At 37.5% G+C, this 26,870-nt stretch overlaps 10 non-coding genes across 10 annotated transcripts; all 10 read right to left on the bottom strand.

Annotated features, from left to right (window-relative positions):
- Positions 1-916: 916 nt before the first annotated feature.
- trnaq-uug (transfer RNA glutamine (anticodon UUG)) lies at positions 917-988 on the bottom strand. Its single transcript has one exon. It is a non-coding gene; the product is annotated as a tRNA-Gln (tRNA).
- Positions 989-2,581: 1,593 nt separating this feature from the next.
- trnaq-uug (transfer RNA glutamine (anticodon UUG)) lies at positions 2,582-2,653 on the bottom strand. The gene has a single exon. It is a non-coding gene; the product is annotated as a tRNA-Gln (tRNA).
- Positions 2,654-4,246: 1,593 nt separating this feature from the next.
- Positions 4,247-4,318, bottom strand: trnaq-uug (transfer RNA glutamine (anticodon UUG)). The gene has a single exon. It is a non-coding gene; the product is annotated as a tRNA-Gln (tRNA).
- A 1,609-nt stretch (positions 4,319-5,927) lies between these two features.
- On the bottom strand, positions 5,928-5,999 carry trnaq-uug (transfer RNA glutamine (anticodon UUG)). Its single transcript has one exon. It is a non-coding gene; the product is annotated as a tRNA-Gln (tRNA).
- Positions 6,000-7,608: 1,609 nt separating this feature from the next.
- On the bottom strand, positions 7,609-7,680 carry trnaq-uug (transfer RNA glutamine (anticodon UUG)). The gene has a single exon. It is a non-coding gene; the product is annotated as a tRNA-Gln (tRNA).
- Positions 7,681-9,289: 1,609 nt separating this feature from the next.
- trnaq-uug (transfer RNA glutamine (anticodon UUG)) lies at positions 9,290-9,361 on the bottom strand. The gene has a single exon. It is a non-coding gene; the product is annotated as a tRNA-Gln (tRNA).
- A 1,609-nt stretch (positions 9,362-10,970) lies between these two features.
- trnaq-uug (transfer RNA glutamine (anticodon UUG)) lies at positions 10,971-11,042 on the bottom strand. The gene has a single exon. It is a non-coding gene; the product is annotated as a tRNA-Gln (tRNA).
- Positions 11,043-14,332: 3,290 nt separating this feature from the next.
- On the bottom strand, positions 14,333-14,404 carry trnaq-uug (transfer RNA glutamine (anticodon UUG)). Its single transcript has one exon. It is a non-coding gene; the product is annotated as a tRNA-Gln (tRNA).
- A 3,290-nt stretch (positions 14,405-17,694) lies between these two features.
- On the bottom strand, positions 17,695-17,766 carry trnaq-uug (transfer RNA glutamine (anticodon UUG)). Its single transcript has one exon. It is a non-coding gene; the product is annotated as a tRNA-Gln (tRNA).
- Positions 17,767-25,657: 7,891 nt separating this feature from the next.
- Positions 25,658-25,729, bottom strand: trnaq-cug (transfer RNA glutamine (anticodon CUG)). Its single transcript has one exon. It is a non-coding gene; the product is annotated as a tRNA-Gln (tRNA).
- Positions 25,730-26,870: the final 1,141 nt, after the last annotated feature.

Here is a 26,870-nt window from a genome sequence, read left to right as displayed (position 1 = left end):
TCAGATCTACAAGGCTCACCTTTAATCCATAGAGCTTTGGTTGTGCCTGAGAAATGAGACCAGGGACATTTCAACTGGATCCACTGGGTGACACTCAGATTACCGTATTGAGAGTCCAGAGAGCAAAACAATATACTATGGAAGCAAAAAGAGAGATGTGATTCTTCTGTACTGCTGTAATCCTTCTTCTGTATGCCTGAATTCAGATCTACAAGGCTTACATTTAATCCATAGAACCAACAATAAGACCATTTGTGTGTACTGTAACGCTGGCTTCAGAGTCCAGAGAGCTTATCATTCCGTCATCAAAAAAAAAAGAAAGAACTTTGGTTGTGCCTGAGAAATGAGACCAGTGACAATTCAACTGGATCCACTGGATGACACTCAGATTACCGTATTCAGAGCACAGGGTGCAAAACAATATACTATGGAACCAAAACGAGAGATTTGAGTCTTCTGTACTACTGGATTCAGAATCAACTGTAAATACCATTATATCATGGAGGAATCAAAAATCATTGTTGTATCTTTCTTCTGTATGCCTGAATTCAGATTGACAAATTTTACCTTTAATGCATAAAACCAACAATAAGACCTTTTGTGTGTACTGTAACGCTGGCTTCAGAGTCCAGAGTGCTTATCGTTCCAACTGTGAATACCATTATATAATGGAGGAATCAAAAAGATTTGTTGTTTCTTCTGATATTGTTGGCGAATCATTTCTATGAACAAATTATCTTTACATAATGTCATATATGCGAGGACCATCAGAATGCACTTTTCCACAATGACAGCTATTCAGGAAATATTGGCATAAAGTTAATCAAACCTGGTCCACTGATAAAGGCTTCAGCAAAATAAAAAAACTTGCAGCAAGAAGCCACCTTCTATGTGAATGGACCAAGACACATTCAACAGGTTCCACTGAGAGTTGAACTCAGATCACTGGAGTCAAAGTCCAGGGTGCTAACCATTATACCATAGAACCAATTGTTGAACATTAGGTCTTCACAACCATATGTGTATACCATTACATCAAGCAGGAAACAAAAATATGTGTTGTGTCTTCTGTATTGCTGGATTCAGCATAAATGGTACATGCAATTATATCATACAAACTGATAAAATATATGTTGTGTCTTCTGTTTCACTGGTTTCAGAGTCTAGATTGCGTAACATTATAATCTGTACACAACAGAATGATCATTTTTGTGTAGTGTTTCACTGGATTCTGAATCCACAGTGCTAAAAATTGCATCATGGAACAAGCACAAAGAAGTTTTTTATTCTGTACTGCTGGATTGAAAGGGCAAAGTGCTTTCCATTCATCACATCTCACATTGATGTTCATTTCTTTCTATTACATACAGGGCCGTTTCTATAACCACCTTGCCAGGTTCATCAGCATGGAGGTTTCCACAACTACAGGCATTGATGTAATATTGGCAACAAGTGCTTTGTCTCATGTATGAAATCTGTTGAAGTGATGGACAGTCCAGCCATTTACAATACCTTGTAGCAAGAAAGCTCAAATAATCGCAAAAGCTCAGCGAGGTCTATACAGGATCTACGGAGACTTGATCTCAGATCATACAAAATGAATTGTGCTTACTAAGCATTACACCATAGAAATTTCAAAATAATCTTTCTTCTGTATGCCTGAATTCAGATCTACAAGGCTCACCTTTAATCCATAGAGCTTTGGTTGTGCCTGAGAAATGAGACCAGGGACATTTCAACTGGATCCACTGGGTGACACTCAGATTACCGTATTGAGAGTCCAGAGAGCAAAACAATATACTATGGAAGCAAAAAGAGAGATGTGATTCTTCTGTACTGCTGTAATCCTTCTTCTGTATGCCTGAATTCAGATCTACAAGGCTTACATTTAATCCATAGAACCAACAATAAGACCATTTGTGTGTACTGTAACGCTGGCTTCAGAGTCCAGAGAGCTTATCATTCCGTCATCAAAAAAAAAAGAAAGAACTTTGGTTGTGCCTGAGAAATGAGACCAGTGACAATTCAACTGGATCCACTGGATGACACTCAGATTACCGTATTCAGAGCACAGGGTGCGAAACAATATACTATGGAACCAAAACGAGAGATTTGAGTCTTCTGTACTACTGGATTCAGAATCAACTGTAAATACCATTATATCATGGAGGAATCAAAAATCATTGTTGTATCTTTCTTCTGTATGCCTGAATTCAGATTGACAAATTTTACCTTTAATGCATAAAACCAACAATAAGACCTTTTGTGTGTACTGTAACGCTGGCTTCAGAGTCCAGAGTGCTTATCGTTCCAACTGTGAATACCATTATATAATGGAGGAATCAAAAAGATTTGTTGTTTCTTCTGATATTGTTGGCGAATCATTTCTATGAACAAATTATCTTTACATAATGTCATATATGCGAGGACCATCAGAATGCACTTTTCCACAATGACAGCTATTCAGGAAATATTGGCATAAAGTTAATCAAACCTGGTCCACTGATAAAGGCTTCAGCAAAATAAAAAAACTTGCAGCAAGAAGCCACCTTCTATGTGAATGGACCAAGACACATTCAACAGGTTCCACTGAGAGTTGAACTCAGATCACTGGAGTCAAAGTCCAGGGTGCTAACCATTACACCATAGAACCAATTGTTGAACATTACATCTTCACAACCATATGTGTATACCATTACATCAAGCAGGAAACAAAAATATGTGTTGTGTCTTCTGTATTGCTGGATTCAGCATAAATGGTACATGCAATTATATCATACAAACTGATAAAATATATGTTGTGTCTTCTGTTTCACTGGTTTCAGAGTCTAGATTGCGTAACATTATAATCTGTACACAACAGAATGATCATTTTTGTGTAGTGTTTCACTGGATTCTGAATCCACAGTGCTAAAAATTGCATCATGGAACAAGCACAAAGAAGTTTTTTATTCTGTACTGCTGGATTGAAAGGGCAAAGTGCTTTCCATTCATCACATCTCACATTGATGTTCATTTCTTTCTATTACATACAGGGCCGTTTCTATAACCACCTTGCCAGGTTCATCAGCATGGAGGTTTCCACAACTACAGGCATTGATGTAATATTGGCAACAAGTGCTTTGTCTCATGTATGAAATCTGTTGAAGTGATGGACAGTCCAGCCATTTACAATACCTTGTAGCAAGAAAGCTCAAATAATCGCAAAAGCTCAGCGAGGTCTATACAGGATCTACGGAGACTTGATCTCAGATCATACAAAATGAATTGTGCTTACTAAGCATTACACCATAGAAATTTCAAAATAATCTTTCTTCTGTATGCCTGAATTCAGATCTACAAGGCTCACCTTTAATCCATAGAGCTTTGGTTGTGCCTGAGAAATGAGACCAGGGACATTTCAACTGGATCCACTGGGTGACACTCAGATTACCGTATTGAGAGTCCAGAGAGCAAAACAATATACTATGGAAGCAAAAAGAGAGATGTGAGTCTTCTGTACTGCTGTAATCCTTCTTCTGTATGCCTGAATTCAGATCTACAAGGCTTACATTTAATCCATAGAACCAACAATAAGACCATTTGTGTGTACTGTAACGCTGGCTTCAGAGTCCAGAGAGCTTATCATTCCGTCATCAAAAAAAAAAGAAAGAACTTTGGTTGTGCCTGAGAAATGAGACCAGTGACAATTCAACTGGATCCACTGGATGACACTCAGATTACCGTATTCAGAGCACAGGGTGCAAAACAATATACTATGGAACCAAAACGAGAGATTTGAGTCTTCTGTACTACTGGATTCAGAATCAACTGTAAATACCATTATATCATGGAGGAATCAAAAATCATTGTTGTATCTTTCTTCTGTATGCCTGAATTCAGATTGACAAATTTTACCTTTAATGCATAAAACCAACAATAAGACCTTTTGTGTGTACTGTAACGCTGGCTTCAGAGTCCAGAGTGCTTATCGTTCCAACTGTGAATACCATTATATAATGGAGGAATCAAAAAGATTTGTTGTTTCTTCTGATATTGTTGGCGAATCATTTCTATGAACAAATTATCTTTACATAATGTCATATATGCGAGGACCATCAGAATGCACTTTTCCACAATGACAGCTATTCAGGAAATATTGGCATAAAGTTAATCAAACCTGGTCCACCGATAAAGGCTTCAGCAAAATAAAAAAACTTGCAGCAAGAAGCCACCTTCTATGTGAATGGACCAAGACACATTCAACAGGTTCCACTGAGAGTTGAACTCAGATCACTGGAGTCAAAGTCCAGGGTGCTAACCATTACACCATAGAACCAATTGTTGAGCATTATGTCTTCTTACATTAACGTATTCACAACCATATGTGTATACCATTACATCAAGCAGGAAACAAAAATATGTGTTGTGTCTTCTGTATTGCTGGATTCAGCATAAATGGTACATGCAATTATATCATACAAAGTGATAAAATATATGTTGTGTCTTCTGTTTCACTGGTTTCAGAGTCTAGATTGCGTAACATTATAATCTGTACACAACAGAATGATCATTTTTGTGTAGTGTTTCACTGGATTCTGAATCCACAGTGCTAAAAATTGCATCATGGAACAAGCACAAAGAAGTTTTTTATTCTGTACTGCTGGATTGAAAGGGCAAAGTGCTTTCCATTCATCACATCTCACATTGATGTTCATTTCTTTCTATTACATACAGGGCCGTTTCTATAACCACCTTGCCAGGTTCATCAGCATGGAGGTTTCCACAACTACAGGCATTGATGTAATATTGGCAACAAGTGCTTTGTCTCATGTATGAAATCTGTTGAAGTGATGGACAGTCCAGCCATTTACAATACCTTGTAGCAAGAAAGCTCAAATAATCGCAAAAGCTCAGCGAGGTCTATACAGGATCTACGGAGACTTGATCTCAGATCATACAAAATGAATTGTGCTTACTAAGCATTACACCATAGAAATTTCAAAATAATCTTTCTTCTGTATGCCTGAATTCAGATCTACAAGGCTCACCTTTAATCCATAGAGCTTTGGTTGTGCCTGAGAAATGAGACCGGGGACATTTCAACTGGATCCACTGGGTGACACTCAGATTACCGTATTGAGAGTCCAGAGAGCAAAACAATATACTATGGAAGCAAAAAGAGAGATGTGAGTCTTCTGTACTGCTGTAATCCTTCTTCTGTATGCCTGAAATCAGATCTACAAGGCTTACATTTAATCCATAGAACCAACAATAAGACCTTTTGTGTGTACTGTAACGCTGGCTTCAGAGTCCAGAGAGCTTATCATTCTGTCATCAAAAAAAAAAGAAAGAACTTTGGTTGTGCCTGAGAAATGAGACCAGTGACAATTCAACTGGATCCACTGGATGACACTCAGATTACCGTATTCAGAGCACAGGGTGCAAAACAATATACTATGGAACCAAAACGAGAGATTTGAGTCTTCTGTACTACTGGATTCAGAATCAACTGTAAATACCATTATATCATGGAGGAATCAAAAATCATTGTTGTATCTTTCTTCTGTATGCCTGAATTCAGATTGACAAATTTTACCTTTAATGCATAAAACCAACAATAAGACCTTTTGTGTGTACTGTAACGCTGGCTTCAGAGTCCAGAGTGCTTATCGTTCCAACTGTGAATACCATTATATAATGGAGGAATCAAAAAGATTTGTTGTTTCTTCTGATATTGTTGGCGAATCATTTCTATGAACAAATTATCTTTACATAATGTCATATATGCGAGGACCATCAGAATGCACTTTTCCACAATGACAGCTATTCAGGAAATATTGGCATAAAGTTAATCAAACCTGGTCCACCGATAAAGGCTTCAGCAAAATAAAAAAACTTGCAGCAAGAAGCCACCTTCTATGTGAATGGACCAAGAAACATTCAACAGGTTCCACTGAGAGTTGAACTCAGATCACTGGAGTCAAAGTCCAGGGTGCTAACCATTACACCATAGAACCAATTGTTGAGTATTACGTCTTCTTACATTAACGTATTCACAACCATATGTGTATACCATTACATCAAGCAGGAAACAAAAATATGTGTTGTGTCTTCTGTATTGCTGGATTCAGCATAAATGGTACATGCAATTATATCATACAAAGTGATAAAATATATGTTGTGTCTTCTGTTTCACTGGTTTCAGAGTCTAGATTGCGTAACATTATAATCTGTACACAACAGAATGATCATTTTTGTGTAGTGTTTCACTGGATTCTGAATCCACAGTGCTAAAAATTGCATCATGGAACAAGCACAAAGAAGTTTTTTATTCTGTACTGCTGGATTGAAAGGGCAAAGTGCTTTCCATTCATCACATCTCACATTGATGTTCATTTCTTTCTATTACATACAGGGCCGTTTCTATAACCACCTTGCCAGGTTCATCAGCATGGAGGTTTCCACAACTACAGGCATTGATGTAATATTGGCAACAAGTGCTTTGTCTCATGTATGAAATCTGTTGAAGTGATGGACAGTCCAGCCATTTACAATACCTTGTAGCAAGAAAGCTCAAATAATCGCAAAAGCTCAGCGAGGTCTATACAGGATCTACGGAGACTTGATCTCAGATCATACAAAATGAATTGTGCTTACTAAGCATTACACCATAGAAATTTCAAAATAATCTTTCTTCTGTATGCCTGAATTCAGATCTACAAGGCTCACCTTTAATCCATAGAGCTTTGGTTGTGCCTGAGAAATGAGACCGGGGACATTTCAACTGGATCCACTGGGTGACACTCAGATTACCGTATTGAGAGTCCAGAGAGCAAAACAATATACTATGGAAGCAAAAAGAGAGATGTGAGTCTTCTGTACTGCTGTAATCCTTCTTCTGTATGCCTGAAATCAGATCTACAAGGCTTACATTTAATCCATAGAACCAACAATAAGACCTTTTGTGTGTACTGTAACGCTGGCTTCAGAGTCCAGAGAGCTTATCATTCTGTCATCAAAAAAAAAAGAAAGAACTTTGGTTGTGCCTGAGAAATGAGACCAGTGACAATTCAACTGGATCCACTGGATGACACTCAGATTACCGTATTCAGAGCACAGGGTGCAAAACAATATACTATGGAACCAAAACGAGAGATTTGAGTCTTCTGTACTACTGGATTCAGAATCAACTGTAAATACCATTATATCATGGAGGAATCAAAAATCATTGTTGTATCTTTCTTCTGTATGCCTGAATTCAGATTGACAAATTTTACCTTTAATGCATAAAACCAACAATAAGACCTTTTGTGTGTACTGTAACGCTGGCTTCAGAGTCCAGAGTGCTTATCGTTCCAACTGTGAATACCATTATATAATGGAGGAATCAAAAAGATTTGTTGTTTCTTCTGATATTGTTGGCGAATCATTTCTATGAACAAATTATCTTTACATAATGTCATATATGCGAGGACCATCAGAATGCACTTTTCCACAATGACAGCTATTCAGGAAATATTGGCATAAAGTTAATCAAACCTGGTCCACCGATAAAGGCTTCAGCAAAATAAAAAAACTTGCAGCAAGAAGCCACCTTCTATGTGAATGGACCAAGAAACATTCAACAGGTTCCACTGAGAGTTGAACTCAGATCACTGGAGTCAAAGTCCAGGGTGCTAACCATTACACCATAGAACCAATTGTTGAGTATTACGTCTTCTTACATTAACGTATTCACAACCATATGTGTATACCATTACATCAAGCAGGAAACAAAAATATGTGTTGTGTCTTCTGTATTGCTGGATTCAGCATAAATGGTACATGCAATTATATCATACAAAGTGATAAAATATATGTTGTGTCTTCTGTTTCACTGGTTTCAGAGTCTAGATTGCGTAACATTATAATCTGTACACAACAGAATGATCATTTTTGTGTAGTGTTTCACTGGATTCTGAATCCACAGTGCTAAAAATTGCATCATGGAACAAGCACAAAGAAGTTTTTTATTCTGTACTGCTGGATTGAAAGGGCAAAGTGCTTTCCATTCATCACATCTCACATTGATGTTCATTTCTTTCTATTACATACAGGGCCGTTTCTATAACCACCTTGCCAGGTTCATCAGCATGGAGGTTTCCACAACTACAGGCATTGATGTAATATTGGCAACAAGTGCTTTGTCTCATGTATGAAATCTGTTGAAGTGATGGACAGTCCAGCCATTTACAATACCTTGTAGCAAGAAAGCTCAAATAATCGCAAAAGCTCAGCGAGGTCTATACAGGATCTACGGAGACTTGATCTCAGATCATACAAAATGAATTGTGCTTACTAAGCATTACACCATAGAAATTTCAAAATAATCTTTCTTCTGTATGCCTGAATTCAGATCTACAAGGCTCACCTTTAATCCATAGAGCTTTGGTTGTGCCTGAGAAATGAGACCGGGGACATTTCAACTGGATCCACTGGGTGACACTCAGATTACCGTATTGAGAGTCCAGAGAGCAAAACAATATACTATGGAAGCAAAAAGAGAGATGTGAGTCTTCTGTACTGCTGTAATCCTTCTTCTGTATGCCTGAAATCAGATCTACAAGGCTTACATTTAATCCATAGAACCAACAATAAGACCTTTTGTGTGTACTGTAACGCTGGCTTCAGAGTCCAGAGAGCTTATCATTCTGTCATCAAAAAAAAAAGAAAGAACTTTGGTTGTGCCTGAGAAATGAGACCAGTGACAATTCAACTGGATCCACTGGATGACACTCAGATTACCGTATTCAGAGCACAGGGTGCAAAACAATATACTATGGAACCAAAACGAGAGATTTGAGTCTTCTGTACTACTGGATTCAGAATCAACTGTAAATACCATTATATCATGGAGGAATCAAAAATCATTGTTGTATCTTTCTTCTGTATGCCTGAATTCAGATTGACAAATTTTACCTTTAATGCATAAAACCAACAATAAGACCTTTTGTGTGTACTGTAACGCTGGCTTCAGAGTCCAGAGTGCTTATCGTTCCAACTGTGAATACCATTATATAATGGAGGAATCAAAAAGATTTGTTGTTTCTTCTGATATTGTTGGCGAATCATTTCTATGAACAAATTATCTTTACATAATGTCATATATGCGAGGACCATCAGAATGCACTTTTCCACAATGACAGCTATTCAGGAAATATTGGCATAAAGTTAATCAAACCTGGTCCACCGATAAAGGCTTCAGCAAAATAAAAAAACTTGCAGCAAGAAGCCACCTTCTATGTGAATGGACCAAGAAACATTCAACAGGTTCCACTGAGAGTTGAACTCAGATCACTGGAGTCAAAGTCCAGGGTGCTAACCATTACACCATAGAACCAATTGTTGAGTATTACGTCTTCTTACATTAACGTATTCACAACCATATGTGTATACCATTACATCAAGCAGGAAACAAAAATATGTGTTGTGTCTTCTGTATTGCTGGATTCAGCATAAATGGTACATGCAATTATATCATACAAAGTGATAAAATATATGTTGTGTCTTCTGTTTCACTGGTTTCAGAGTCTAGATTGCGTAACATTATAATCTGTACACAACAGAATGATCATTTTTGTGTAGTGTTTCACTGGATTCTGAATCCACAGTGCTAAAAATTGCATCATGGAACAAGCACAAAGAAGTTTTTTATTCTGTACTGCTGGATTGAAAGGGCAAAGTGCTTTCCATTCATCACATCTCACATTGATGTTCATTTCTTTCTATTACATACAGGGCCGTTTCTATAACCACCTTGCCAGGTTCATCAGCATGGAGGTTTCCACAACTACAGGCATTGATGTAATATTGGCAACAAGTGCTTTGTCTCATGTATGAAATCTGTTGAAGTGATGGACAGTCCAGCCATTTACAATACCTTGTAGCAAGAAAGCTCAAATAATCGCAAAAGCTCAGCGAGGTCTATACAGGATCTACGGAGACTTGATCTCAGATCATACAAAATGAATTGTGCTTACTAAGCATTACACCATAGAAATTTCAAAATAATCTTTCTTCTGTATGCCTGAATTCAGATCTACAAGGCTCACCTTTAATCCATAGAGCTTTGGTTGTGCCTGAGAAATGAGACCGGGGACATTTCAACTGGATCCACTGGGTGACACTCAGATTACCGTATTGAGAGTCCAGAGAGCAAAACAATATACTATGGAAGCAAAAAGAGAGATGTGAGTCTTCTGTACTGCTGTAATCCTTCTTCTGTATGCCTGAAATCAGATCTACAAGGCTTACATTTAATCCATAGAACCAACAATAAGACCTTTTGTGTGTACTGTAACGCTGGCTTCAGAGTCCAGAGAGCTTATCATTCTGTCATCAAAAAAAAAAGAAAGAACTTTGGTTGTGCCTGAGAAATGAGACCAGTGACAATTCAACTGGATCCACTGGATGACACTCAGATTACCGTATTCAGAGCACAGGGTGCAAAACAATATGCTATGGAACCAAAACGAGAGATTTGAGTCTTCTGTACTACTGGATTCAGAATCAACTGTAAATACCATTATATCATGGAGGAATCAAAAATCATTGTTGTATCTTTCTTCTGTATGCCTGAATTCAGATTGACAAATTTTACCTTTAATGCATAAAACCAACAATAAGACCTTTTGTGTGTACTGTAACGCTGGCTTCAGAGTCCAGAGTGCTTATTGTTCCAACTGTGAATACCATTATATAATGGAGGAATCAAAAAGATTTGTTGTTTCTTCTGATATTGTTGGCGAATCATTTCTATGAACAAATTATCTTTACATAATGTCATATATGCGAGGACCATCAGAATGCACTTTTCCACAATGATAGCTATTCAGGAAATATTGGCATAAAGTTAATCAAACCTGGTCCACCGATAAAGGCTTCAGCAAAATAAAAAAACTTGCAGCAAGAAGCCACCTTCTATGTGAATGGACCAAGACACATTCAACAGGTCCCACTGAGAGTTGAACTCAGATCACTGGAGTCAAAGTCCAGGGTGCTAACCATTACACTATAGAACCAATTGTTGAGCATTACGTCTTCTTACATTAACGTATTCACAACCATATGTGTATACCATTACATCAAGCAGGAAACAAAAATATGTGTTGTGTCTTCTGTATTGCTGGATTCAGCATAAATGGTACATGCAATTATATCATACAAAGTGATAAAATATATGTTGTGTCTTCTGTTTCACTGGTTTCAGAGTCTAGATTGCGTAACATTATAATCTGTACACAACAGAATGATCATTTTTGTGTAGTGTTTCACTGGATTCTGAATCCACAGTGCTAAAAATTGCATCATGGAACAAGCACAAAGAAGTTTTTTATTCTGTACTGCTGGATTGAAAGGGCAAAGTGCTTTCCATTCATCACATCTCACATTGATGTTCATTTCTTTCTATTACATACAGGGCCGTTTCTATAACCACCTTGCCAGGTTCATCAGCATGGAGGTTTCCACAACTACAGGCATTGATGTAATATTGGCAACAAGTGCTTTGTCTCATGTATGAAATCTGTTGAAGTGATGGACAGTCCAGCCATTTACAATACCTTGTAGCAAGAAAGCTCAAATAATCGCAAAAGCTCAGCGAGGTCTATACAGGATCTACGGAGACTTGATCTCAGATCATACAAAATGAATTGTGCTTACTAAGCATTACACCATAGAAATTTCAAAATAATCTTTCTTCTGTATGCCTGAATTCAGATCTACAAGGCTCACCTTTAATCCATAGAGCTTTGGTTGTGCCTGAGAAATGAGACCGGGGACATTTCAACTGGATCCACTGGGTGACACTCAGATTACCGTATTGAGAGTCCAGAGAGCAAAACAATATACTATGGAAGCAAAAAGAGAGATGTGAGTCTTCTGTACTGCTGTAATCCTTCTTCTGTATGCCTGAAATCAGATCTACAAGGCTTACATTTAATCCATAGAACCAACAATAAGACCTTTTGTGTGTACTGTAACGCTGGCTTCAGAGTCCAGAGAGCTTATCATTCTGTCATCAAAAAAAAAAGAAAGAACTTTGGTTGTGCCTGAGAAATGAGACCAGTGACAATTCAACTGGATCCACTGGATGACACTCAGATTACCGTATTCAGAGCACAGGGTGCAAAACAATATGCTATGGAACCAAAACGAGAGATTTGAGTCTTCTGTACTACTGGATTCAGAATCAACTGTAAATACCATTATATCATGGAGGAATCAAAAATCATTGTTGTATCTTTCTTCTGTATGCCTGAATTCAGATTGACAAATTTTACCTTTAATGCATAAAACCAACAATAAGACCTTTTGTGTGTACTGTAACGCTGGCTTCAGAGTCCAGAGTGCTTATTGTTCCAACTGTGAATACCATTATATAATGGAGGAATCAAAAAGATTTGTTGTTTCTTCTGATATTGTTGGCGAATCATTTCTATGAACAAATTATCTTTACATAATGTCATATATGCGAGGACCATCAGAATGCACTTTTCCACAATGATAGCTAGTCAGGAAATATTGGCATAAAGTTAATCAAACCTGGTCCACCGATAAAGGCTTCAGCAAAATAAAAAAACTTGCAGCAAGAAGCCACCTTCTATGTGAATGGACCAAGACACATTCAACAGGTTCCACTGAGAGTTGAACTCAGATCACTGGAGTCAAAGTCTAGGGTGCTAACCATTACACCATAGAACCAATTGTTGAGCATTACGTCTTCTTACATTAACGTATTCACAACCATATGTGTATACCATTACATCAAGCAGGAAACAAAAATATGTGTTGTGTCTTCTGTATTGCTGGATTCAGCATAAATGGTACATGCAATTATATCATACAAACTGATAAAATATATGTTGTGTCTTCTGTTTCACTGGTTTCAGAGTCTAGATTGCGTAACATTATAATCTGTACACAACAGAATGATCATTTTTGTGTAGTGTTTCACTGGATTCTGAATCCACAGTGCTAAAAATTGCATCATGGAACAAGCACAAAGAAGTTTTTTATTCTGTACTGCTGGATTGAAAGGGCAAAGTGCTTTCCATTCATCACATCTCACATTGATGTTCATTTCTTTCTATTACATACAGGGCCGTTTCTATAACCACCTTGCCAGGTTCATCAGCATGGAGGTTTCCACAACTACAGGCATTGATGTAATATTGGCAACAAGTGCTTTGTCTCATGTATGAAATCTGTTGAAGTGATGGACAGTCCAGCCATTTACAATACCTTGTAGCAAGAAAGCTCAAATAATCGCAAAAGCTCAGCGAGGTCTATACAGGATCTACGGAGACTTGATCTCAGATCATACAAAATGAATTGTGCTTACTAAGCATTACACCATAGAAATTTCAAAATAATCTTTCTTCTGTATGCCTGAATTCAGATCTACAAGGCTCACCTTTAATCCATAGAGCTTTGGTTGTGCCTGAGAAATGAGACCGGGGACATTTCAACTGGATCCACTGGGTGACACTCAGATTACCGTATTGAGAGTCCAGAGAGCAAAACAATATACTATGGAAGCAAAAAGAGAGATGTGAGTCTTCTGTACTGCTGTAATCCTTCTTCTGTATGCCTGAAATCAGATCTACAAGGCTTACATTTAATCCATAGAACCAACAATAAGACCTTTTGTGTGTACTGTAACGCTGGCTTCAGAGTCCAGAGAGCTTATCATTCTGTCATCAAAAAAAAAAGAAAGAACTTTGGTTGTGCCTGAGAAATGAGACCAGTGACAATTCAACTGGATCCACTGGATGACACTCAGATTACCGTATTCAGAGCACAGGGTGCAAAACAATATACTATGGAACCAAAACGAGAGATTTGAGTCTTCTGTACTACTGGATTCAGAATCAACTGTAAATACCATTATATCATGGAGGAATCAAAAATCATTGTTGTATCTTTCTTCTGTATGCCTGAATTCAGATTGACAAATTTTACCTTTAATGCATAAAACCAACAATAAGACCTTTTATGTGTACTGTAACGCTGGCTTCAGAGTCCAGAGTGCTTATCGTTCCAACTGTGAATACCATTATATAATGGAGCAATCAAAAAGATTTGTTGTTTCTTCTGATATTGTTGGCGAATCATTTCTATGAACAAATTATCTTTACATAATGTCATATATGCGAGGACCATCAGAATGCACTTTTCCACAATGATAGCTATTCAGGAAATATTGGCATAAAGTTAATCAAACCTGGTCCACCGATAAAGGCTTCAGCAAAATAAAAAAACTTGCAGCAAGAAGCCACCTTCTATGTGAATGGACCAAGACACATTCAACAGGTCCCACTGAGAGTTGAACTCAGATCACTGGAGTCAAAGTCCAGGGTGCTAACCATTACACCATAGAACCAATTGTTGAGCATTACGTCTTCTTACATTAACGTATTCACAACCATATGTGTATACCATTACATCAAGCAGGAAACAAAAATATGTGTTGTGTCTTCTGTATTGCTGGATTCAGCATAAATGGTACATGCAATTATATCATACAAAGTGATAAAATATATGTTGTGTCTTCTGTTTCACTGGTTTCAGAGTCTAGATTGCGTAACATTATAATCTGTACACAACAGAATGATCATTTTTGTGTAGTGTTTCACTGGATTCTGAATCCACAGTGCTAAAAATTGCATCATGGAACAAGCACAAAGAAGTTTTTTATTCTGTACTGCTGGATTGAAAGGGCAAAGTGCTTTCCATTCATCACATCTCACATTGATGTTCATTTCTTTCTATTACATACAGGGCCGTTTCTATAACCACCTTGCCAGGTTCATCAGCATGGAGGTTTCCACAACTACAGGCATTGATGTAATATTGGCAACAAGTGCTTTGTCTCATGTATGAAATCTGTTGAAGTGATGGACAGTCCAGCCATTTACAATACCTTGTAGCAAGAAAGCTCAAATAATCGCAAAAGCTCAGCGAGGTCTATACAGGATCTACGGAGACTTGATCTCAGATCATACAAAATGAATTGTGCTTACTAAGCATTACACCATAGAAATTTCAAAATAATCTTTCTTCTGTATGCCTGAATTCAGATCTACAAGGCTCACCTTTAATCCATAGAGCTTTGGTTGTGCCTGAGAAATGAGACCGGGGACATTTCAACTGGATCCACTGGGTGACACTCAGATTACCGTATTGAGAGTCCAGAGAGCAAAACAATATACTATGGAAGCAAAAAGAGAGATGTGAGTCTTCTGTACTGCTGTAATCCTTCTTCTGTATGCCTGAAATCAGATCTACAAGGCTTACATTTAATCCATAGAACCAACAATAAGACCTTTTGTGTGTACTGTAACGCTGGCTTCAGAGTCCAGAGAGCTTATCATTCTGTCATCAAAAAAAAAAGAAAGAACTTTGGTTGTGCCTGAGAAATGAGACCAGTGACAATTCAACTGGATCCACTGGATGACACTCAGATTACCGTATTCAGAGCACAGGGTGCAAAACAATATACTATGGAACCAAAACGAGAGATTTGAGTCTTCTGTACTACTGGATTCAGAATCAACTGTAAATACCATTATATCATGGAGGAATCAAAAATCATTGTTGTATCTTTCTTCTGTATGCCTGAATTCAGATTGACAAATTTTACCTTTAATGCATAAAACCAACAATAAGACCTTTTGTGTGTACTGTAACGCTGGCTTCAGAGTCCAGAGTGCTTATCGTTCCAACTGTGAATACCATTATATAATGGAGGAATCAAAAAGATTTGTTGTTTCTTCTGATATTGTTGGCGAATCATTTCTATGAACAAATTATCTTTACATAATGTCATATATGCGAGGACCATCAGAATGCACTTTTCCACAATGACAGCTATTCAGGAAATATTGGCATAAAGTTAATCAAACCTGGTCCACCGATAAAGGCTTCAGCAAAATAAAAAAACTTGCAGCAAGAAGCCACCTTCTATGTGAATGGACCAAGACACATTCAACAGGTTCCACTGAGAGTTGAACTCAGATCACTGGAGTCAAAGTCCAGGTTGCTAACCATTACACCATAGCACCAATTGTTGAGCATTACGTCTTCTTACATTAACGTATTCACAACCATATGTGTATACCATTACATCAAGCAGGAAACAAAAATATGTGTTGTGTCTTCTGTATTGCTGGATTCAGCATAAATGGTACATGCAATTATATCATACAAACTGATAAAATATATGTTGTGTCTTCTGTTTCACTGGTTTCAGAGTCTAGATTGCGTAACATTATAATCTGTACACAACAGAATGATCATTTTTGTGTAGTGTTTCACTGGATTCTGAATCCACAGTGCTAAAAATTGCATCATGGAACAAGCACAAAGAAGTTTTTTATTCTGTACTGCTGGATTGAAAGGGCAAAGTGCTTTCCATTCATCACATCTCACATTGATGTTCATTTCTTTCTATTACATACAGGGCCGTTTCTATAACCACCTTGCCAGGTTCATCAGCATGGAGGTTTCCACAACTACAGGCATTGATGTAATATTGGCAACAAGTGCTTTGTCTCATGTATGAAATCTGTTGAAGTGATGGACAGTCCAGCCATTTACAATACCTTGTAGCAAGAAAGCTCAAATAATCGCAAAAGCTCAGCGAGGTCTATACAGGATCTACGGAGACTTGATCTCAGATCATACAAAATGAATTGTGCTTACTAAGCATTACACCATAGAAATTTCAAAATAATCTTTCTTCTGTATGCCTGAATTCAGATCTACAAGGCTCACCTTTAATCCATAGAGCTTTGGTTGTGCCTGAGAAATGAGACCGGGGACATTTCAACTGGATCCACTGGGTGACACTCAGATTACCGTATTGAGAGTCCAGAGAGCAAAACAATATACTATGGAAGCAAAAAGAGAGATGTGAGTCTTCTGTACTGCTGTAATCCTTCTTCTGTATGCCTGAAATCAGATCTACAAGGCTTACATTTAATCCATAGAACCAACAATAAGACCTTTTGTGTGTACTGTAACGCTGGCTTCAGAGTCCAGAGAGCTTATCATTCTGTCATCAAAAAAAAAAGAAAGAACTTTGGTTGTGCCTGAGAAATGAGACCAGTGACAATTCAACTGGATCCACTGGATGACACTCAGATTACCGTATTCAGAGCACAGGGTGCAAAACAATATACTATGGAACCAAAACGAGAGATTTGAGTCTTCTGTACTACTGGATTCAGAATCAACTGTAAATACCATTATATCATGGAGGAATCAAAAATCATTGTTGTATCTTTCTTCTGTATGCCTGAATTCAGATTGACAAATTTTACCTTTAATGCATAAAACCAACAATAAGACCTTTTGTGTGTACTGTAACGCTGGCTTCAGAGTCCAGAGTGCTTATCGTTCCAACTGTGAATACCATTATATAATGGAGGAATCAAAAAGATTTGTTGTTTCTTCTGATATTGTTGGCGAATCATTTCTATGAACAAATTATCTTTACATAATGTCATATATGCGAGGACCATCAGAATGCACTTTTCCACAATGACAGCTATTCAGGAAATATTGGCATAAAGTTAATCAAACCTGGTCCACCGATAAAGGCTTCAGCAAAATAAAAAAACTTGCAGCAAGAAGCCACCTTCTATGTGAATGGACCAAGACATATTCAACAGGTCCCACTGAGAGTTGAACTCAGATCACTGGAGTCAAAGTCCAGGGTGCTAACCATTACACCATAGAACCAATTGTTGAGCATTACGTCTTCTTACATTAACGTATTCACAACCATATGTGTATACCATTACATCAAGCAGGAAACAAAAATATGTGTTGTGTCTTCTGTATTGCTGGATTCAGCATAAATGGTACATGCAATTATATCATACAAAGTGATAAAATATATGTTGTGTCTTCTGTTTCACTGGTTTCAGAGTCTAGATTGCGTAACATTATAATCTGTACACAACAGAATGATCATTTTTGTGTAGTGTTTCACTGGATTCTGAATCCACAGTGCTAAAAATTGCATCATGGAACAAGCACAAAGAAGTTTTTTATTCTGTACTGCTGGATTGAAAGGGCAAAGTGCTTTCCATTCATCACATTTCACATTGATGTTCATTTCTTTCTATTACATACAGGGCCGTTTCTATAACCACCTTGCCAGGTTCATCAGCATGGAGGTTTCCACAACTACAGGCATTGATGTAATATTGGCAACAAGTGCTTTGTCTCATGTATGAAATCTGTTGAAGTGATGGACAGTCCAGCCATTTACAATACCTTGTAGCAAGAAAGCTCAAATAATCGCAAAAGCTCAGCGAGGTCTATACAGGATCTACGGACACTTGATCTCAGATCATACAAAATGAATTGTGCTTACTAAGCATTACACCATAGAAATTTCAAAATAATCTTTCTTCTGTATGCCGGAATTCAGATCTACAAGGCTTACCTTTAATCCATAGAGCTTTGGTTGTGCCTGAGAAATGAGACCAGGGACATTTCAACTGGATCCATTGGGTGACACTCAGATTACCGTATTGAGAGTCCAGAGAGCAAAACAATATACTATGGAAGCAAAAAGAGAGATGTGAGTCTTCTGTAACGCTGGCTTCAGAGTCCAGAGTGCTTATCGTTCCAACTGTGAATCCCATTATACAATGGAGGAATTAAAAAGATTTGTTGTGTCTTCTGATATTGTTGGCGAATAATTTCAATTCCATCATAAAACAAATCCAAAAATGTTTTGTCTTCTGTATTGCTAGATTCAGAGGGCAGAGTGCTTTCTATATATCACATCTGTCTTTTTTTTGTAAGACATGAGTTCCTTTTATATAACTTTATCTTGTCCAACATCATCAAGACACAGATTGGCAAGGCATTGACCTAATTGTGGCAACAACTGCTTTGTCTCATGTTTGTAATCCGTATATGGCAGAGTGCTTTCCATATATCACATCTCCTGTCTTTTTTTTGTAAGACATGATTTGGTAGGTTTACCTTAATCAAGCACCTGGGTGGCCTGTATTGCTGGATTCAGAATGAATTGCTTATCCCAGTACCTAATGGAAGGAACAAAAATGAAGTGTGATGTCTTCGTTTATTGATGGTGAATCACTTATTTGACGAGAAATCTCTTTAGCTTAATACCATCTATGCTAGGATAATCAGCATTTAGTTTTCCAAAATCACAGGCATTTAAGAATTCCTCACAAAAGCTTTATCGAATCTGATCCATCAATACAGGCTGCAGCCATTAAAAAAACTTGATACCAGAAAGTACCTGCGAGCTGAAATGAACAACAAGCATTCAATAGGTTCCACCAAGAGTTGAATTGGGATCACCAGAGACAAAGACCAGATTGCTAACTATTACACCACAGAAACAAGCAAAAAATGCTTTTGCTCTTCTTGTATTGATGTAATCACAACCGCAGGTGTATACTGTTACATCAAGCAAAACAACAAATATATGTTTTGTGTCTTCTCTATCGCTGGACTCAGTGTCCGTAGTACTTGCAAATATATTATACAAATGTTTAAAATATCTTTTGTGTCTTTACTTTTGCCGGATTCAGTGTCAAGCCGCCTTACAATCCCAATCTGCAAACAACAAATCGAGCCTTATTGTCTTGTGTTTCACTGGATTCAGAGTCCACAGTGCTTTCAATTCCATCATAAAACAAATCCAAAAATGTTTTGTCTTCTGTATTGCTAGATTCAGAGCGCAGAGTGCTTTCTATATATCACATCTGTCTTTTTTTTGTAAGACATGAGTTCCTTTTATATAACTTTATCTTGTCCAACATCATCAGGACATAGATTGGCAAGGCATTGACGTAATTTTGGCAACAACTGCTTTGTCTCATGTTTGTAATCCGTATATGGCAGAGTGCTTTCCATATATCACATCTCCTGTCTTTTTTTTGTAAGACATGATTTGGTAGGTTTACCTTAATCAAGCACCTGGGTGGCCTGTATTGCTGGATTCAGAATGAATTGCTTATCCCAGTACCTAATGGAAGGAACAAAAATGAAGTGTGATGTCTTCGTTTATTGATGGTGAATCACTTACCTGCCGAGGAATCTCTTTAGCTTAATGCCATCTAGGCTAGGATAATCAGTATTTAGTTTTCCAAAATCACAGGCATTTAAGAATTCCTCACAAAAGGTTAATCGAATCTGATCCATCAATACAGGCTGCAGCCATTAAAAAAACTTGCTACCAGAAAGTACCTGCGAGCTAAAATGAACAACAAGCATTCAATAGGTTCCACCAAGAGTTGAACTGGGATCACCAGAGACAAAGACCAGATTGCTAACTATTACAACACACAGAAACAACAAAAAAAATGCTTTTGCTCTTCTTTTATTGATGTAATCACAACCGCAGGTGTATACTGTTACATCAAGCAAAACAACAAATATATGTTTTGTGTCTTCTCTATCGCTGGACTCAGTGTCCGTAGTACTTGCAAATATATTATACAAATGTTTAAAATATCTTTTGTGTCTTTACTTTTGCCGGATTCAGTGTCAAGCCGCCTTACAATCCCAATCTGCAAACAACAAATCGAGCCTTATTGTCTTGTGTTTCACTGGATTCAGAGTCCACAGTGCTTTCAATTCCATCATAAAACAAATCCAAAAATGTTTTGTCTTCTGTATTGCTAGATTCAGAGCGCAGAGTGCTTTCTATATATCACATCTGTCTTTTTTTTGTAAGACATGAGTTCCTTTTATATAACTTTATCTTGTCCAACATCATCAGGACATAGATTGGCAAGGCATTGACGTAATTTTGGCAACAACTGCTTTGTCTCATGTTTGTAATCCGTATATGGCAGAGTGCTTTCCATATATCACATCTCCTGTCTTTTTTTTGTAAGACATGATTTGGTAGGTTTACCTTAATCAAGCACCTGGGTGGCCTGTATTGCTGGATTCAGAATGAATTGCTTATCCCAGTACCTAATGGAAGGAACAAAAATGAAGTGTGATGTCTTCGTTTATTGATGGTGAATCACTTATCTGCCGAGGAATCTCTTTATCTTAATGCCATCTAGGCTAGGATAATCAGTATTTAGTTTTCCAAAATCACAGGCATTTAAGAATTCCTCACAAAAGGTTAATCGAATCTGATCCATCAATACAGGCTGCAGCCATTAAAAAAACTTGCTACCAGAAAGTACCTGCGAGCTAAAATGAAAAACAAGCATTCAATAGGTTCCACCAAGAGTTGAACTGGGATCACCAGAGACAAAGACCAGATTGCTAACTATTACACCACAGAAACAACAACAAAAAATGCTTTTGCTCTTCTTTTATTGATGTAATCACAACCGCAGGTGTATACTGTTACATCAAGCAAAACAACAAATATATGTTTTGTGTCTTCTCTATCGCTGGACTCAGTGTCCGTAGTACTTGCAAATATATTATACAAATGTTTAAAATATCTTTTGTGTCTTTACTTTTGCCGGATTCAGTGTCAAGCCTGCCTACAATACCAATCTGCAAACAACAAATCGAGCCTTATTGTCTTGTGTTTCACTGGATTCAGAGTCCACAGTGCTTTCAATTCCATCATAAAACAAATCCAAAAATGTTTTGTCTTCTGTATTGCTAGATTCAGAGGGCAGAGTGCTTTCTATATATCACATCTGTCTTTTTTTTGTAAGACATGAGTTCCTTTTATATAACTTTATCTTGTCCAACATCATCAGGACACAGATTGGCAAGGCATTGACGTAATTTTGGCAACAACTGCTTTGACTCATGTTTGTAATCCGTATATGGCAGAGTGCTTTCCATATATCACATCTCCTGTCTTTTTTTTGTAAGACATGATTTGGTAGGTTTACCTTGTCCAGCATCATCAGCACACAGATTGGCAAGGCATTGACCTAATTGTGGCAACAACTGCTTTGTCTCATGTTTTTAATCTGGTCAAGTGACAGACATTTTTGCCATTTACAATAAGTTGTAGCAAGAAAACCCATATAATCTCAAAATGTCAGCCAGGTTTAGAAAGCTGCCACAGAGGCATGACCTCTGACAATTTAAAATGAAAACTGCTTACTAAGCATTACACTGTGGAAACTTCAAAACAAACCTTCTTCCTTATAGCTGATTTCAGAGTCCACAATGCTTACCTTTACTCCATAACCAACAAGACAACATGTTTGTACTGGTGGCTTCAGAATTCAGACCTTTCCATTATAAAATTGATAGGTTTGGTTTTATGTTGTCTCAGAAACAAGGTAATAGGGACTTCAACAGGTTCCACTGAGAGTCAAACTCAGATGACTGGATTCAGAGTCCAGAGTGCTAACCATTACACCATGGAAGCTTAACCAAACAACTGGGTGGCCTGCATTGCTGGATTCAGAATGAATTGCTTGTCCCAGTACCTAATGGAAGGAACAAAAATGAAGTGTGATGTCTTCGTTTATTGATGGTGAATCACTTATCTGACGAGAAATCTCTTTAGCTTAATGCCATCTATGCTAGGATAATCAGCATTTAGTTTTCCAAAATCACAGGCATTTAAGAATTCCTCACAAAAGGTTAATCGAATCTGATCCATCAATACAGGCTGCAGCCATTAAAAAAACTTGCTACCAGAAAGTACCTGCGAGCTGAAATGAACAACAAGCATTCAATAGGTTCCACCAAGAGTTGAACTGGGATCACCAGAGACAAAGACAAGATTGCTAACTATTACACCACAGAAACAACAAAAAAATGCTTTTGCTCTTCTTGTATTGATGTAATCACAACCGCAGGTGTATACTGTTACATCAAGCAAAACAACAAATATATGTTTTGTGTCTTCTCTATCGCTGGACTCAGTGTCCGTAGTACTTGCAAATATATTATACAAATGTTTAAAATATCTTTTGTGTCTTTACTTTTGCCGGATTCAGTGTCAAGCCGGTTTACAATCCCAATCTGCAAACAACAAATCGAGCCTTATTGTCTTGTGTTTCACTGGATTCAGAGTCCACAGTGCTTTCAATTCCATCATAAAACAAATCCAAAAATGTTTTGTCTTCTGTATTGCTAGATTCAGAGCGCAGAGTGCTTTCTATATATCACATCTGTCTTTTTTTTGTAAGACATGAGTTCCTTTTATATAACTTTATCTTGTCCAACATCATCAGGACATAGATTGGCAAGGCATTGACGTAATTTTGGCAACAACTGCTTTGTCTCATGTTTGTAATCCGTATATGGCAGAGTGCTTTCCATATATCACATCTCCTGTCTTTTTTTTGTAAGACATGATTTGGTAGGTTTACCTTAATCAAGCACCTGGGTGGCCTGTATTGCTGGATTCAGAATGAATTGCTTATCCCAGTACCTAATGGAAGGAACAAAAATGAAGTGTGATGTCTTCGTTTATTGATGGTGAATCACTTACCTGCCGAGGAATCTCTTTAGCTTAATGCCATCTAGGCTAGGATAATCAGTATTTAGTTTTCCAAAATCACAGGCATTTAAGAATTCCTCACAAAAGGTTAATCGAATCTGATCCATCAATACAGGCTGCAGCCATTAAAAAAACTTGCTACCAGAAAGTACCTGCGAGCTAAAATGAACAACAAGCATTCAATAGGTTCCACCAAGAGTTGAACTGGGATCACCAGAGACAAAGACCAGATTGCTAACTATTACAACACACAGAAACAACAAAAAAAATGCTTTTGCTCTTCTTTTATTGATGTAATCACAACCGCAGGTGTATACTGTTACATCAAGCAAAACAACAAATATATGTTTTGTGTCTTCTCTATCGCTGGACTCAGTGTCCGTAGTACTTGCAAATATATTATACAAATGTTTAAAATATCTTTTGTGTCTTTACTTTTGCCGGATTCAGTGTCAAGCCGCCTTACAATCCCAATCTGCAAACAACAAATCGAGCCTTATTGTCTTGTGTTTCACTGGATTCAGAGTCCACAGTGCTTTCAATTCCATCATAAAACAAATCCAAAAATGTTTTGTCTTCTGTATTGCTAGATTCAGAGCGCAGAGTGCTTTCTATATATCACATCTGTCTTTTTTTTGTAAGACATGAGTTCCTTTTATATAACTTTATCTTGTCCAACATCATCAGGACATAGATTGGCAAGGCATTGACGTAATTTTGGCAACAACTGCTTTGTCTCATGTTTGTAATCCGTATATGGCAGAGTGCTTTCCATATATCACATCTCCTGTCTTTTTTTTGTAAGACATGATTTGGTAGGTTTACCTTAATCAAGCACCTGGGTGGCCTGTATTGCTGGATTCAGAATGAATTGCTTATCCCAGTACCTAATGGAAGGAACAAAAATGAAGTGTGATGTCTTCGTTTATTGATGGTGAATCACTTATCTGCCGAGGAATCTCTTTAGCTTAATGCCATCTAGGCTAGGATAATCAGTATTTAGTTTTCCAAAATCACAGGCATTTAAGAATTCCTCACAAAAGGTTAATCGAATCTGATCCATCAATACAGGCTGCAGCCATTAAAAAAACTTGCTACCAGAAAGTACCTGCGAGCTAAAATGAACAACAAGCATTCAATAGGTTCCACCAAGAGTTGAACTGGGATCACCAGAGACAAAGACCAGATTGCTAACTATTACACCACAGAAACAACAACAAAAAATGCTTTTGCTCTTCTTTTATTGATGTAATCACAACCGCAGGTGTATACTGTTACATCAAGCAAAACAACAAATATATGTTTTGTGTCTTCTCTATCGCTGGACTCAGTGTCCGTAGTACTTGCAAATATATTATACAAATGTTTAAAATATCTTTTGTGTCTTTACTTTTGCCAGATTCAGTGTCAAGCCTGCCTACAATCCCAATCTGCAAACAACAAATCGAGCCTTATTGTCTTGTGTTTCACTGGATTCAGAGTCCACAGTGCTTTCAATTCCATCATAAAACAAATCCAAAAATGTTTTGTCTTCTGTATTGCTAGATTCAGAGGGCAGAGTGCTTTCTATATATCACATCTGTCTTTTTTTTGTAAGACATGAGTTCCTTTTATATAACTTTATCTTGTCCAACATCATCAGGACACAGATTGGCAAGGCATTGACGTAATTTTGGCAACAACTGCTTTGACTCATGTTTGTAATCCGTATATGGCAGAGTGCTTTCCATATATCACATCTCCTGTCTTTTTTTTGTAAGACATGATTTGGTAGGTTTACCTTGTCCAGCATCATCAGCACACAGATTGGCAAGGCATTGACCTAATTGTGGCAACAACTGCTTTGTCTCATGTTTTTAATCTGGTCAAGTGACAGACATTTTTGCCATTTACAATAAGTTGTAGCAAGAAAACCCATACAATCTCAAAATGTCAGCCAGGTTTAGAAAGCTGCCACGGAGGAATGACCTCTGACAATTTAAAATGAAAACTGCTTACTAAGCATTACACTGTGGAAACTTCAAAACAAACCTTCTTCCTTATAGCTGATTTCAGAGTCCACAATGCTTACCTTTACTCCATAACCAACAAGACAACATGTTTGTACTGGTGGCTTCAGAATTCAGACCTTTCCATTATAAAATTGATAGGTTTGGTTTTATGTTGTCTCAGAAACAAGGTAATAGGGACTTCAACAGGTTCCACTGAGAGTCAAACTCAGATGACTGGATTCAGAGTCCAGAGTGCTAACCATTACACCATGGAACCTTAACCTAATAACTGGTGGCCTGCATTGCTGGATTCAGAATGAATTGCTTGTCCCAGTACCTAATGGAAGGAACAAAAATGAAGTGTGATGTCTTCGTTTATTGATGGTGAATCACTTATCTGACGAGAAATCTCTTTAGCTTAATGCTATCTATGCTAGGATAATCAGCATTTAGTTTTCCAAAATCACAGGCATGTAAGAATTCCTCACAAAAGGTTAATCGAATCTGATCCATCAATACAGGCTGCAGCCATTAAAAAAACTTGCTACCAGAAAGTACCTGCGAGCTGAAAAGAACAACAAGTATTCAATAGGTTCCAGCAAGAGTTGAACTAGGATCACCAGAGACAAAGACCAGATTGCTAACTATTACACCACAGACACCACAGAAAAAATGCTTTTGCTCTTCTTGTATTGATGTAATCACAACCGCAGGTGTATACTGTTACATCAAGCAAAACAACAAAAGTATATTTTGTGTCTTCTCTATCGCTGGATTCAGTGTCCGTAGTACTTGCAAATATATTATACAAATGTTTAAAATATCTTTTGAGTCTTTACTTTTGCCGGATTCAGTGTCAAGCCTGCTTACAATCACAATCTGCAAACAACATATCGAGCCTTATTGTCTTGGGTTTCACTGGATTCAGAGTCCACAGTGCTTTCAATTCCATCATAAAACAAATCCAAAAATGTTTTGTCTTCTGTATTGCTAGATTCAGAGGGCAGAGTGCTTTCTATATATCACATCTGTCTTTTTTTTGTAAGACATGAGTTCCTTTTATATAACTTTATGTTGTCCAACATCATCAGGACACAGATTGGCAAGGCATTGACGTAATTTTGGCAAAATCTGCTTTGTCTCATGTTTGTAATCCGTATATGGCAGAGTGCTTTCCATATATCACATCTCCTGTCTTTTTTTTTGTAAGACATGATTTGGTAGGTTTACCTTGTCCAGCATCATCAGCACACAGATTGGCAAGGCATTGACCTAATTGTGGCAACAACTGCTTTGTCTCATGTTTTTAATCTGGTCAAGTGACAGACATTTTAGCCATTTACAATAAGTTGTAGCAAGAAAACCCATATAATCTCAAAATGTCAGCCAGGTTTAGAAAGCTGCCACAGAGGCATGAC

Source organism: Electrophorus electricus, chromosome 5 (genome assembly GCF_041902795.1).
Source record: "Electrophorus electricus isolate QZ-2024a chromosome 5, ASM4190279v1, whole genome shotgun sequence".
In the NCBI taxonomy this organism is placed as follows: Eukaryota; Metazoa; Chordata; class Actinopteri; order Gymnotiformes; family Gymnotidae; genus Electrophorus; species Electrophorus electricus.
Note: the sequence above shows the minus strand (reverse complement) of the source record. Positions and strands in the feature narration are given on the sequence as shown.